The 13,975-nt window shown below is 47.7% G+C and overlaps 1 protein-coding gene and 1 long non-coding RNA gene across 11 annotated transcripts in view; one reads left to right on the forward strand and one right to left on the reverse strand.

The window, feature by feature from the left end:
• The window catches only part of JADE3 (jade family PHD finger 3), a 64,896-nt gene extending 53,885 nt beyond the window's left edge, over positions 1 to 11,011 (reverse strand). For 2 of the 10 annotated variants that reach the window (XM_048934436.1, XM_048934433.1), the window contains exon 1: positions 7,619 to 7,706. The gene's annotated coding sequence lies outside the window, so the exon portion shown is untranslated. Of the gene's footprint in view, positions 1 to 7,135; positions 7,154 to 7,234; positions 7,309 to 7,618; positions 7,707 to 7,804; positions 7,958 to 10,949 lie in introns of those variants that run through there. The other 8 variants (XM_048934442.1, XM_048934435.1, XM_048934434.1 and 5 more) reach the window with 8 other exon arrangements.
• LOC125688422 (uncharacterized) overlaps positions 1 to 13,975 on the forward strand; it is a 140,619-nt gene that overhangs the window by 11,059 nt on the left and 115,585 nt on the right. The gene's annotated exons all lie outside the window — the stretch shown is intronic.

Genomic DNA, 13,975 nt, shown 5'->3' on the forward strand with positions numbered 1-13,975 from the left:
AGAGAATGCAACTTCCAACACAAAGATTGTGCACTGAGTTTTCACTCCTGTTTACCTGAAGGACAAAAATCAGTTTTTACCTCTATAATCCTGTCAAGATCTGCACAGCTCCACAGAGAAAATAAATGCAGGAGCTGAGCTCTTCTCCTCTGAGAATTATCATCGCACAACTATAGTCCGGCCAACTACATCTCCAGATGCCTGTAAGACTACAAAGAGGTGCTGCAGAGCACGTTGACGCGGCATAACACCTCTACAAGACCCATAGATGCCAGGTCAGGGAGCAAAGCAAGCTCAGCTTCCCATGTAAGGGCTGGCACTAACACTACTCCTTCAAAATCAAACATGCACAACCAGTTTGATCATTACAAAACATTACACCAGTGCCTCAAATTGTTAGAAAAGCTGGTTTCTTTCCTGGAATTACCTTAATATAAGCTCCCTATGATGATTTCAAGGAAGAAACAGAAAAGCATTTTGACCAAAAAATGAAATAAAATAAAAGAACAGAAAATTGGAAAAGGCTTTGAGAACAAGTGTACCTGAAGTCACTTTTGGAAGCATTCTGGAAATTACTCAACTAAGTCAATGCTTTGCCACTATCTTGTTTTTCCAGCAGTTCTTCTTGCTATATATGTGTGGCTTTTCTTCCCCTTTTGAGACATGCTTAATATCTGCACAAAGTAAATGGAGCCGATGTACATTTTCAATCAAACACACAGATTCAACTTGCTTAACCAAGCAAAGCATACACATGAACAGGCATAAAAGCATAGAAATTTGTGTGAAATACATGAACAAAATACTAATTAACACAAGCATTTACTGAAAAAAAAAAAAAAAACCCTAAAAAAAACCAAACAAGTAAAACAGAAAATGATATTTTATAATGTGAATTACTTATTTTCTGCAAATGCTGAGAGTCGACTTGTCAGCGGGCAATACCTTTAGATAAGCACATGTGAACTCTCACAAACGCACTAGCTACACAGAATATTACCTCACGTAAAAACTGATGGTAGGAAACACCATCTTCTACCAGACCTATCAAATCTACACAGATCTTTCCATTAAAAAAGTAAAAAAAAAGCCCCAAAGGTTTGCCAAAAATATTTTCAGGCTGACTACAAATAATCTGGAAGTCCATTCTGTCTGGAATTTGGTACAGGAGACAAATGTAATGTGACCTAGCTGATTTATAGGGTCCCAAGAACACTGTGAGACACTCATGAGAAACGCCTGTGTTCTACAACAAGAAAGAACTTAGGGAAGTCAAGGAAAAGACAAGAGGGGGCAGACAACAGGGGAGTACAAAGGCATCAAAGACACTGCTAGAAGAGATAAGCAGGAACTATAAATCACATCTGAGCTGCTATGTGCATTTGAGGCCTCCCCTCCTCCCCTTTTTAATTTACTTTAGAGCTTTTTTCAACACTTAACCCATTCATACCTCAAGTGGACTATCTGAAATATTGAAGTTAAGCAAACAGAAGTGGGGATACAGAACAAATTTGCATCAATAATCTTAAACACAGAATGAAACAGCACCTGTAAGAGCTATTAGATGTCAGTCTGAGCTCATGCACACTCCTGCTTGCATAGAGAGGCTTCTGACACCTAGAATAAGCAAAGAGAAGACACTGGACAAAAGATCCAAGACAACTTAAGCCAAATTAATCCCTGTAATGGCAATCACAGACTCTTGACTGATATTGAGGCGACCACCAGGAGCTTTCTGATAACTTACACCTTGCCTTGTGAAATTTTCTGATGTATAGAGGGGATGAAAAATGAAAGCACGATGTTGTATCTTGCAAAGAATTATATGTAGTCAGTTTTAAGCAAAAGAAGACAGAGAATACACTAAGTACTGGTGCATAAACTAATTTTCAGCGCATTTGGCTTTTGTTGAGCTCAGGCCAGAGGCTTCACATTTCGCAACAGCTATTCCAGTTATTTCACCTCCATATAGCTGTCTGATCAGAAGCCAGGTCTCCCTCAAAACTGCAACAGCGTACATGGATGCAACTTGCCAGCCACTGCCTACATCACTTTCAGCTCCTGCTGCAAGTAAACTACGTGTGCTTTATACTCCAGATAATAAAGCACAGAAAATTCATTTCTGCAACAGGGACAAAGCACTGTGCAAAAATAATTTCCATCGAAGAATCAATACCATTAAGCAGGAGTGAATTTTCCTTCCTATCTATGCCAATGGCCATTACAACACTGTTGTTCATAAATAAGCACCTTGTATTAACATCAGCCCTTCGGTTCCTCCCTCGCTTTCAGCACATTCTGTTACAGAACTGCAAGTCCAAATTCGCCTGGCAAAATGCTTCACTTACTTCTTAAGATTGCTCATTTCATGCTACGCTGGAAATGATTATGTTGTTAACATAAGGAAGACTGCAACTTCATTATCGGGTTTAAGTATCTGCCTTTCAGTTGCTTAAATGACAGTCAATTTGATTCTTTCAAAGGAACACAACCACTCCTGAATTAAGCCAATGTGGAAGAGTTGCTGGAACTCCCCCAATCAAGGTTAAGGCTATCGCAGCGCAGCAGTGCTGATGACCAGCCATCCTTCCCCTGTCATATCACCAGTCGGCGGCCTTGGAAAACACAGAAAACTATTTTCCGTGCCAGAAGCAAGCATTCCTTCTCCTTCCTATCAAACAACATTTAACAAGCTTTACCTTTCACTGCAAATCATCCCCTGTTATCACTACTTCACTTCAGTCCATTAGCTGCAGGAAAAAGAGCCTATTTGCATCAAGGGAGGCACAGGAGCACAATTCTGCCACACTTGTTTCTCTGCAGCACACTCCTGCCTTGCTAACCGAAGCGAGGGACACCCCATGCCCTTCTACAGAGGCCCCCCTCACCCTGCCACCACCGCACTGACCGCTTGCTCCTGCATTTCTACACACACACAGCACGTTTCAGCTGCATGAGCCTTTCTCCGCTAGAGCCCAAACCTGCTTGGAATGCGGCACTACTTCGACGATGACTCCACTATCGCCGCTCTGATACCAAAGCCTGTAAATCAACACACGAAGAGCATTAAAGAAATGCAAGCAGTTAAAAGCAGAACAATGAAGAGAATTAAAAACCACAAGTAATCCCGCTAGGGACATTTCTTTCCTCCCCTGTCAGAACACACACTTCTATACATTTTGTGCACAGCAGTCCAAAACCAGGGTTTTCTGTGCAGCAGTAGAAAGAAAATACTGCCCATTTATTCCGCTATACATGATACAGGAGAAGATTTAAATATCTAGTGCAAATAATAATTTTCTCTATATACTAATATTCCTTAAAGCAAGCATTATTTAAAAAGTGCCGGGCTTGCTCAAAACAACCGCGCATTCAAAGCAGCAGGAAGGAAAGCTCTGTGTATACTTACAATTTTCAAGTGCTCACAAACACCCACATCCCTCTGTCAACCTAACAGCTGTGTCAATCTAACAGCAACGTCTTCACGTTAACGAGAAACCAAACAAACACAAACCTTTTCTCTCAGACTCCTAGCAGACGCATCGTGCACTTCACCTAGGCGAAGCACTTTGCTCACACAGCACGACGCGATGAAGCACAGGCAGAACCAGCACGGCTCGCAGGCTGGCCCCACACAGGCCTCCTGGTGCCGGCCCCAGGCCCCGTACCACAAAATGGCAGCTTCCCGCCAGCCTCGTGCACAGCACGGTGCACACTCTGTGGCACAACACCGACTAATTGGGACCAGTACTCCTATGGCACGGTTACATGCTGGGGGGTAAGGTGGGCAGCACACTGCCCCTGCCACCGACCTGGAGATGCTGCAGGTGAAGCAGGAACGGCAGCCACAGCCTAGCAGCGGCTTCCAGGAGGTGCGGCAGCTCCGCACGGGCGGCGTTTGTAGGAATAAGGAAAGGAGGGAAACAAGAAGAAAAGGGAAAGAAAAAGAAAGAAACAAGTGAAAGAGGCCTGGACAGTAGAATAGTTAAATAACACACAGCTCCCTCCAGATGGTGTGACAGGCCTATTTGTTTCAGCAACCAGTCAGGCATGTGTTTAAACCTGTTTTTTAACATCGCCCTCCAGCTCTAATTAAAACACACCGAGGCATTAACAACATGATATGTTGCGTTCAGCTTGCAGTTCAATACGCAAGGCATTTCATTCTGCAATTCTGAATGTAAGGCAGCAACAAGCATAAGAAACACAAGTGCTCTGCAGTGTTAAATGGGGTTCTACGTCCCATCCAGAATCATAGAATCACAGAATTGCTCAGGTTGGAAAAGACCTTCAAGATCATCGAGTCCAACCACAACCTCACCATACTACCCTGACTCCAACAACCCTCCACTAAATCACATCCCTGAGCACCACATCCAAACGGATTTTAAACACGTCCAAGGATGGTGACTCAACCACCTTCCTGGGGAGCCTATTCCAGTGCTTAACAACCCTTTCTGTAAAGAAGTGCTTCCTGATATCCAGCCTAAACTTACCCTGGCAAGGCAGGAGGCCGTCCCATACCACACCAGGCCCTGCAGACCTCGGTGTTCTGCCAGTCTGCCCTGACCTGTACCCCCAGCAGCACCCAGCCTTGACAGAACGCTTAATGCACCCAGTAATCTCTCAAGACATTACCAGCATCTGTTGGCTTTCATGACATAAATATCCCTGATAAAAACTATTATTAACTGTTAGTTTCTATTTTAAGTAAAGTATCTCAAAATTGCACTTATGTCTCTAATTACACAAAACCTTGAGCGTTACAAACGCTTCAAATCTTCACAAAACAAAAAGAGATGCCACACAGTCGAACAGGAGCTGCTTCCCACTCCAGACATTCCACAGGTCTGGGGGAGCTACAGCTAAGGGCATGCAGTGGCCTGGGGAGCTGAGAAAGCTTAAAGCTGCACAAAAGAGCAGCAAGCTCTGATTAGGTCTATTTTGGTGTACAGTGAGCAAAGTAAGCCTTGCTGGATCTGGATGCACGGCAACTAGCCAACGTGCATTTGGTTAGTTTGGTTAGTTTGCCTAGATCTCCTCTAGGCAAAAAGATAAGGTTTTGGTTACAAAACACAGGAAAAGATGACACCTGAGCTTGAGCATGACATTTTATTAAGCTTCAAATTTCAGTTAATACAATATTCTTCGTTAGTAAATTGGCCTGAAAAATGGACGCAACACCACCTCCCTCTTCAACTAACAGCCCCAAGCCCACATATCAGCATCTCAGGATTCTTGAAGACACACTGCACAAACAGATGCTCATAGCACATTTTCACCTATGCATCATAAAAGATGTACTGCCCAAATGGGCACCTGTTCTTACTCTCAGTACATCCCAGCTCCTGCTGAGCTAACAGAAATCCCAGTACTCCCAGTCCTCTAGGGCACAACCTTCAAAATGGATTCTGAAAACCAAAACACTTACCTAAACAGACCATGGGGAACACCTTTGGGATATTGACTTTGACTTGAGGCACCCTGCACATGATTCAACCACGTTCCTCACCAGAAAGCCTTAACCATGCAGCAGCTCTCACTACAGCCTTGCACACTCATGTTCACGCCAAAGGTCAGGTCACTTATAGACAAAATCCACACATAAGCTCTAGCAGGCTCTTCAGGTAAATAATGCACAGCACTCTACACACAGCAGCTATTACAGTGACCACATATACATGAGCTATACACATCTATGCAATAAGTGTGCATCAATAAAGCCTGCAGCAACTTCAGGTATCCCCATGAAAACTGGGTGCAAAGTTCCCACTGAACTGCAGGAGAGGAAAGTTGGGTTTATTCCAGTACTACACTGAGATCCTCTAGCCCACATCTTTAGAATCACAGTGGACTTGCATGATTACAATGAGATTCCAAATAAAGATGCACCCTTGCCAAAGACCACTGCACATGTTCCAGTTCCTTGGCAACTCTTTGCAGATACCTGCTACATGTACGTGAAACACGTGAAGCCAAAAACTGCTGCGCTGCCTGACCCAACCCAGGGCGAATTTTGCTGCTGCGGGGGAAGAGAACACAGCCAGTCCTGTACAAGAAAAGCAGGTAAGGAAACATCAAATGAAGAACAGGTACAAGAGAAGCAGCTGCAATTATCGTGATGCCTTTCGCCTTACACAAAGGCAGCCTTATCGGAAAGGAGCTCTGTTCTGCTCTTCTTTGGCATTAAGAGCAGAGCATGTCATGTCTAGCCTGGAAAGAGGTCAAAAGTTCAGTTAAAGAAAAAAGAAAAAAAAAGAAAACAGCCAACACTTCAGGTCTTAGAAGCACCAGCTTGGTTTTAACGGGAAAAGTGCTTTCGTAGCATTTTTTCCTTTCAGTAAACAAGTGCTCTTCTGCAGTCCCACCAAGGAACTCTGTGGTAGCTGCAAAGTCAGCCCCAAACAATCTTACTGCGGCCTCCCTCCCCACGCCCACCTCCTGATGCTTCCAGCCAGTGCTGGCACACAGTGCCCAGCAGGTGCATGTATTGGTGATGCTCTGAGGAGCAGCCTGTGACAAACACCAATGGGATGTAACAAGCTGCCTGCAGACACAGCGTTTGCATACACCAAGATGAGGCTGTTCCCTTCACCCGTTAGTTTTAGCAGAAAGGCTCTGTTATGTCAACAGAGAGGCATAACACCTTTCAAGTTCCTGGTGTACTTTAATCAGAGGGTTTCTAATCAAGATTGGATGCTACCTCCTCCTCTCCTCTTCAATATAGTGTACCTCAAAGCTGGGTTTTGCACTACCGTACTGATATTTTAATTAAAACACGCAGCCGCTTGCAATTTCACAGAATCACAGAATCACCAAGGTTGGAAAAGACCTCCAACCGTCCGCCTATCACCAACAGTTCTCACTGAACCACGTCCCTGAACACAAAATCCAAACGTTCCTTTAACAGCTTCAGGGTCGGTGACGCCACCACCTCCCCGGGCAGCCCGTTCCAGTGCCTTCATTTGTGAACAACACCTCAACTCTTCAAAAAACAAACAAAAAAGAGTAGTTTAAAAGGAGAGGAAAAAAAAAAAAAAGGAAAAAAAAAAAAAAGAAAGAAAGCATGAGTTCTCCCTACTGGGATGTATCTCAGGACAGCCCATACCCAGCACCCCCCACCGCCCCGCGTCACCTGCGGGCTCACGTCGTAGAGCGAGGAGGCCGGGCCAGGTCCCGCTCGGAGGCGCGGAGCCCCGCCCGCCGCAGCCCGTTCCTTGCACCCGCCGCTCACCTTGGAGCGTCGCGCTCGGGCCGCCCGGCGGAGGCGTTGCGCCAGTGCTTTATTGTCAAACTGAGTTCTAGCAAGTTCCGCGGCGTGCCGGCAGGAGACACTCGGCACCGGCAGGACGCCCGCCCGCTCGCCGCCGCCCGGCGCGGCGCAACGCCTCCCGCCCCGAACAAAAGGGCGCCGAGCCCGAGTCCCCGCGCCCCGCCACGCCCGGCCCGAGCGCAGCCAGCGGGCGGAGCGGCTGCCCCAGCGGGCAGGCGGGAGCCGCCACAACTTTTCCCTCCGGCCGCGGCCGGACCGCAGCGCACAGCGGCACGCGTGCTGAGGCGATGGCGGGCCGGGTACCGGGTACCGCGCTGCCTGCCGGCCCCACGCCGCCCCACGTACCGGGCCCGCACCGCCGCGGGACGTGCCGCCCGCTCCCTTTTCCTCCTCCTCCTCGGCCTTGGCGCCAAGCGTCGCCTCCCGCCCGCCGCAGGCCCGGCGGCGCCTCCTCCGCGCACAGGCCCGGCGCGGCGGCCCCGGCGGCCCACCCCCGCCCCGCCTCCCCGCGGGCCGCCCGGCCGCGCTCACCTCCCGCCGCCGGCGAGGCACGGCCCGGCCCGGCCCGGCGCGCCGCCGCCTGTCCACTCGCCGGCGTGGGCGGCCGCGGCCGTCAGGGCTGGCGCCGACGCTCCCTCTGCGGCGACTGCCGCCGGTGCTGCTGCTGCTGCCGCTCCCGCTGCGGCTGCTCCTGCTGCCGTCCCGCGCCGGCGCGCATCGCCCCCGCCCGGGCCCGCGGCCGGCGGCGGCTCCCGCCCTGCGTGCCGGCTGCTCGGCGCGCCGCGGCCAGGCCCGCGCCCGCCCCCACCCCTCCTCCGGCCGCACAAGAGCCCTATTGTACTGGTGACACCGCCGGGCGGCAGGCTCCGCCTCTTCCCCTTCCCTCCCTGCCCGCGCCTGGCCCTTCCTGCCGGCCGCGGGCTGCGGCCCGCCAGCCCCGCCTCGGCGCGGCCCCCCTGGGCGGGGCGGCGTGGCGCGGGGAGCGCGGCCACGCGGACCGCCCGGCGTGGGTGATGGCCGGCCGGCCGGCCGCTCGGTCGCCCCTCGGCTCGGCCTCCCGCGCCCCGCCGCTGACTCACCCGCCGCAGGGCCGGCCCCGGGCCCGGCCGCTTTCCAACCGCTTCTGAGGGCGCCGCACGGAGCGCTAAATTTAGAGCGTTTGGCCGGAGTTACGCAAGGCTCCTACGGAATCCCGCAGCCTTCCTTAGGGCAGCGCTCGGCCGGCTGGTGACGGTCATCGTCCGACCCGCGGCGGAGCTCCCCGCTGGAACGGCGTTTGACAGAAATGGGCACAATGGGTGGCATCGTTCAGAACGAAGGAAGCGATGGCCCAATATACGGCAAACCTCCTTTACTCGGCTTGGTGCCCACGCGCGGCCCCCATGCTCCTGTTCCACGCATCCCTTGCGTCAGGCACGGCGTGCAGCCTCTCACCCCCTTACCGCAGGCCTGCCCGCGTCGCAGGTGTGGTGCTGGAGGCATGGGAAGGCTGCTGACTGCACAGGCTTTGGCAGAGTGGGAAACCATATTTGGCATCCCAAATCTAGGATGCTGCCCTGAGCCATTGCTTTTGTGCTCGGACCGATGCTGAGAAAAGGTACGAGCAAAAAGCGTTGTACAGAGGAGAAGGAAAGAGGAGAGCACGAAAGCACGGCGGCAATGGCTTGGCATATCTGAGCTGCACCATGCTGAGGCAGCAGCCAAGCAGTGACATGAGACAGCTCATGGCAAAGGAGACAGAGCAGTTCTGGCCACAAGTTCCCTCCAGAACAACACCTCTTGCCCATTTTACCATGCTATGACATGCATACAGCTTCCCCAGGCCAGGGAGGTACTGCTGTGCATCACTGCCCTTGGCACTCAGCAAGCCCACTCTGCTTTTTGCCTGGACTTCCCCCACACAGCACGGCATGCCTACTGACTAACTCTCTCACTTCTCCAATACTTCTCCAAGTCAGCTACAGCTGAGGCCATGTCAGTTTCTGACTGTGGAACGCTGCTGCTGGCAGCGACTTTTGTGGAAATTATACCCATTGCAAAAATACGTCTTGTCTTTTGATAGCTGGTTAGTATTCCTGCGTGTAATGCAAAATGTAACTTTCTACAAATGCAGTTAGACAGCAACCAGTGACGCTGACGCAAATGACTTCCTTCACGCACCAGCGATCACCTCATTTGCCTTCTGTTCATCAATACATACTTGCCAGGAAAACACTCTGAGCCTTCTCCGAGCAGCTTCGGTAAACCACAGTATCAAGCAAAACACCAGGCATATCTCCCCCTTCCTCCTCCCCCCTACTTGTGGTAGCCTCTATTAACCTGAGTGGCCTTGGCGTTAGGGCAGGCAACACCAATAATGAGACAAAGAGGTCTGAAGTCCAGATTGAAGAGAACTCAGAATGATGAAGTCAAATCTGCCTGTAACAGGAGTAGACCATTTCCTGATCATAAAGGAAGTTTCAAACCTGATCGAGTCAGACTGAAAGGAAACCATTTTCAAGTATCAATGCATTCATTTGGATTTGAAAAATTTTTCTTTTTTGTTATTGTTTTTGCATCCATGAACCTTTACAGAGTACATACAATGGTTAAAGTATTGGTCATTCTGAAGGACAAGGAGGCTGTGGATGCCCCATCCCTGGAGGCATTCAAGGCCAGGCTGGATGTGGCTCTGGGCAGCCTGGTCTGCTGGTTGGCGACCCTGCACATAGCAGGGGGTTGAAACCAGATGATCATTGTGGCCCTTTTCAACCCAGGCCATTCTATGAAGAAACATTCCCACAAGAAATCTTCTGCTGAATTACTTTATATACGAAAGACTTCACCAGCAGCCCAGAAAAGATGCTGCTGGGTAGCCACCTTCATTGGGCATGCCTGGGATCACTGCACTGCCTGTCTCAGTTCAGGAGAGAAAGACATCCCATCCCAACCTCTGGTTCTGCAGTAAATCCACATCTGCAGAATCCACATCCACATCCACACGTAACTTCTAGCAAACTATTTGCCGTTTGATATGAATTTTTGCAGAATTACATTTGCATTTGCTACTCATTTCTATAGGAAAATGTAGCAAGATAAATAAATAGGAAGCAGATCGCACACTGTTGCTCTTTGCAAAGACACATGCAACAGTTTCCACTTTCCTGAGAAAGGATGAACTACAGATGCTCTTGCGGACCTAGAGAATATGAGGAATTTGCAAAGCCAGATGTTAACAAGTTGATAAAATATAGCACACAAACTTAAAGTCCTCCCTGGGGAGGAACGCTGTGGAAGCTAGAAATGTAAGAGGTATGGTTAACATGAAACAATGTATACATCTATACCATACTCAAGTTGAACTGAGTCACTATGCAGCTACACAAAGGCTGCACACAGTATATTGCGTATTAAGAAAGTTACACTGAAGTAACGTTTAACATCTGAGAAGTTGGGTCACTCAGAGTTTAACATCCACTCGAGCAATGAAAGAGGCATCTATAATTGAAATACCTGGAAGTACTGCAGTGAATTTCAATGGAAAAAAAAATACTGTTTTCTATGAAACCTGCTATCTCTGATCAGATGCCAGATCAGTGAAGCAGACGGCTAACAGGTCAGAGCACCGTGAAGGAGCAGCTGGAGGCAGGGGGGGAAGTAAGAAAAAGGTTCATATCCTTTCATTCGTACCCCTTACCTCCAAGTCTTTGCAGCATTCCCAGCCTGGACACGTAATCCTCTATGGGAGCAGCTGGAGTTATCCCTGATGCAAAAAGAAACGTGCCGACACCAAAGCTTGGCATTACTCCTTTCTTTGAAACCTGCAGATACTGCTTAAAACTTGATTCATTGGCAGATCAGACGCTGTTGAAGCCTTGATATCATGCCCTTGAAATGAGAGCAAGCACTGACAGCTACTTGCAAGAGACAGAGAAGCTTACCTCCCTTATTTTCTTCTCACAATGAACAAAATTACTGAAGTGTTATAGCAAAGCACAAACACCCACCTGCAAACAAGAGAGCTAATTATTGCTGTGGAGCAACTTTCTTCTGCTGGGGGAAAAAAATGCAAAGTAGAGTCTCATCTGAGAATCATTAGCTGTCTCAAAATCCTCTTGTGACTGAAGTGTTTCTTTCCGATATGAAGTATTAGAAATAGAAGCAAAAAACACTCAGAGCTTCAAAAGATTATTGTTTCCTCTAAGGCTGAAGCCAATCCTTAAGCACCTGTTGGGGCAGCTCTCAAAAGATGCCCTCGGGTCACAGCACAGCCCTTCCATTTAATCTGCAGAACTCTTTTTCTGCAGCACCTGAAGTGCTTTTTAAGAAGGGATTTCAGAAATGGGGGAAAAGGGTCTCTCCTCCTAAAAAGGTCAGCACATTCAGACAAATAAAGTACTAGCATTGCCACAAAGCACCTATTCTCTTCAGAGCAAAACATGTGTGCCAGCTTCAGTTCCCAGGATCTGACAAGTTCAAAGATTTGCGCACATGGAGAACACCTATTTATCTGTCTCCTTCTCAAACAGTAATACAGAATGGACAGAGTTGCCAGCAGCTTTCAAACCGTATCTATTGGTATTGGGAGTCTGTATCCTAAACACATACCAGTACACCTACCAGAGAAGAATCAAAGATGACATCTCATAGCCCTATTACTGAGGAAAAGTTACTGCATCTCTTACCTAAGAGTTGGAGGAACTGGATGCCTTGATATGCCAAATAGAATTGTTTGGGAGAAATCGCCCTAAAGCACTTAGCATTCACCTAGATAAGAGGAAATAAAGCTGCCATTCCTTAAGTGCTCAGAAATCTCAAGTCAACTGTCTCTCCACACCTCCTCCCCAAAAAAGAAAAGGGTAGTTTCCATTCTATTTTTGAGGTGAACAATTAATGCAAAACAACAACAACAACAACAAGCATACACCTATTTGAGTTTTCTTTAACATCATAAGAACAAAGCTGTCTAAAAATTAAAGCAGAGATTCTCTCACAACTTTACAAACCGGGATTCAATCATTACTATTCTTATCATAGAATCATTATAGAATGGCCTGGGTTGAAAAGGACCACAATGATCATCCAGTTTCAACCCCCCTGCTATATACAGGGTCACCAACCAGGCTGCCAGGCTGCCCAGCTGCCCAGAGCCACATCCAGCCCGGCCTTGAAAGCCTCCAGGGATGGGGCATCCACAGCCTGCTTGGGCAACCTGTTCCAGTGTGTCACCACCCTGTGTGAAAAACTTCCTTCTAATATCTAACCTGAACCTCCCCTGTCTCAGCTTAAAACCATTCCCCTTTGTCCTTATATGAAGTAGGAAGAAAAAAAGAAATACATATTTCTCCTCCTGACACCAAGTCCTTTGAGGTCCTAGCTTTGTGGAGGTGGTTAGCTTTAAGTTTAACCCCATCATTTTTGTGGAATTTGTAAGAGCATGCTGCTTTTAGCATTTGGAGTTTGGGAACATCAGACAAACCCTTGTATAAATACTGTTCAAGAGCCTCTTAACCTCATTTCCTTCACCTATCAACTTCATCAGATGCTTTTAAGGACAAGCTTCCTACAGTGGTTTTTTTTTTTTTCCAGAATGTTGGGAGAGAAAAATCAACATGATTTGGAAAATCAGGCCCTTTGACAGCACTTGTAAAGTTATGGCACTCTAATTGTTTGTGCTATTGCAAAGAGGGTACTCATACTTGACAGATCCTGGTCAGGTTGCTTAACGCATTCCAGGAGAGCAGTCAGATACGCCACCAAAGCACACACAGCCAAAGTTTAGCACATTTAGAAAACAACACCAACCAACAACAACGCACAGTTGCACTTCTTTTGTGCTCACAAAACTTCAGAGCTTTTTGAAAGTTTCTCACTTCCCCCTCTATTTTCTTCTCTTACTCAGAACCAGCAACGATCACACATGCATCAGCAAGACTGCATGACCACAGACGTTACCAGCAACAGTCTTATGGCAATCAGGCATTCTGATGAAACAAAAGCAGTGAAAAGCATTCTTCTAGAAAACTGGACAGACAGATAACCACGTCCAGCCTGTTAATACATCAAGACTCCCAGCCTCTCATATGTGCTTGTTTTATCAGGTTTGACACTTCTCAGGTTTTTCATATATAGATGACTGTGTTGTTCACCCCACAGAGACAGAGCTCTTATTAGACATTAAAGAAAAAACTCCAGACTGGCAATGCAGCAAGATGTTATTTTGTCAGAAACTGTTATCCTCAGCAAACTGCTATAGCTCACACTGCAAATCCTGAGGCACACAGGGAACTGGATGGACCACAACAGAACTGCGTTTCTACACAAACAAATGCAAGAACAGCAGATTACAGCACGCAGTTTAACAAAGTGCTGCAGTCTACTTGTACCATCCTTCTCAAATCCAGGCTTTGGATTACTTACAATCAGCATTTATGCATAACTTTTAATACTGTCAGACTAGAATTTAGGTGATTCAGACCAGGTTTAAACACACCTCGGAACAGCTGCTCCTGCAGACCTCCAAACAGTTACAGCAATCACCCTTATGGATTTAGGAGGTTTACTCATTCATTTGGAGGGGAAAAAAATGAAAAAGAAACAGCACAAATGAGTCAATAAGGAACTGGAGAAGTCTTACAGTTTAGGAACGATTCAGGTATACACCTGGGCTGTTTCTAGATCTTAAAGGATTCAGTTCACTCCAGCTTTTATTTAATCTTTAGG

Source organism: Lagopus muta, chromosome 1, assembly GCF_023343835.1.
Source record: "Lagopus muta isolate bLagMut1 chromosome 1, bLagMut1 primary, whole genome shotgun sequence".
Taxonomy (NCBI): Eukaryota; Metazoa; Chordata; class Aves; order Galliformes; family Phasianidae; genus Lagopus; species Lagopus muta.